Source organism: Sinocyclocheilus grahami, unplaced genomic scaffold (genome assembly GCF_001515645.1).
Source record: "Sinocyclocheilus grahami isolate Dianchi unplaced genomic scaffold, SAMN03320097.WGS_v1.1 scaffold129.1, whole genome shotgun sequence".
In the NCBI taxonomy this organism is placed as follows: Eukaryota; Metazoa; Chordata; class Actinopteri; order Cypriniformes; family Cyprinidae; genus Sinocyclocheilus; species Sinocyclocheilus grahami.
The window spans coordinates 1,386,862-1,388,161 of NW_015505308.1; the positions used below are offsets into that span (position 1 = coordinate 1,386,862).

General features: G+C 29.9%; 1 protein-coding gene across 3 annotated transcripts in view; it reads left to right on the plus strand.

Annotated features, from left to right (window-relative positions):
- Positions 1 to 1,300, plus strand: part of LOC107590534 (FYVE, RhoGEF and PH domain-containing protein 4-like) — a 23,303-nt gene that overhangs the window by 6,890 nt on the left and 15,113 nt on the right. The window contains exon 1 of one of the 3 annotated variants that reach the window (XM_016279337.1): positions 873 to 1,000. The exons of the other annotated variants lie outside the window; for them this stretch is intronic. The gene's annotated coding sequence lies outside the window, so the exon portion shown is untranslated. Of the gene's footprint in view, positions 1 to 872; positions 1,001 to 1,300 lie in introns of those variants that run through there. 3 annotated transcript variants of the gene reach the window in all.

The window sequence follows — 1,300 nt, forward strand, 5'->3', positions numbered from 1 at the left end:
CTATCTATCTATCTATAATCTGACTATCTATCTATCTATCTATAATCTGACTATCTATCTATCTATCTATAATCTGACTATCTATCTATCTATCTATAATCTGACTATCTATCTATCTATCTATAATCTGACTATATCTATCTATCTATCTATCTATAATCTGACTATTTCTATCTATCTATCTGTTTATTTACTTACCATTTTTAAATGTCGTGATCCAGCAATAAATGACAGTAAAGATCCTGGAAGTTGAAAGATGTAGGAATAATTTCTTCGAGCTTTCTGTGCAAAGTCTGCAATTTCAACACAAGGGATTTAATCCTGAGTTTATTCCTTATTTCTGTCTGGTTTTCTTAGTCACTGAGAATTTTACTATTAATATTAGTTTGTCTGAATTTCGTAGTACACTTAAAATACATAAAAAACCAGGCTAAAGGCAAAATAGTCCAACATTACTAGTTTGTTTGGTCTTGATAATATCAGTACAACTTTCTGCCAGCAGAGAACAGTATAAACACTTGTGTATATACCGTACATATATTGGACTTTTCTACATCAAAACAGCAGCTCATGTTGTCATGAGACTGGCTTTATTATTTGACACATTCTCATAAAACTGCACATGATTTCAATCATGAAAAGGGTCGTTCATATGCAGTATAATCTCAAATGACATGTCAGTATGAGGAACTAACCTGTCTGTTTCACACTTGATCATCTCCTGTAGTGTTTGATCCAAACAGGAGTAACAAGAAGTGTGTGTGAAATTACAACGTTTATTTTCCAGTTTAAACAGGTTAGTGAACCTAAACTAACAGGACGAGGCTTGACAGACTCTCAATGTCAGCAGGTTCTCGCACAATAATTGTCACAGACATGCATTCATGCAGAAAAAAGGGAAATGCAGTGAACAGAGAGAGGAGGGCATGCAGTGATCAGAGGCGTCATGTGCTCGGTCAACTTACATGATTTAGGAGAGCAGTGCGTGACCAGAGATCAGGTCAGTGTGCGTGCATTTGTTTATATGTTTTTCAGATGTCATGGTTATGCTTTTCAGTTCATGAAATATCATACTTTTTATATGTATATACATTTATTTATAATTTATTTATTTAAAATATAATTAATATTTATTTTTTGTATATATAGGGTTCAAATTATGTTATTTATTGAATTTTTATATATTTTATGTATGTATTTATTTATTTAAAATATTATTAATATTAAATTTATATATATATATATATATATATATATATATATATATATATATATATATAGGGATATATATATAGATATT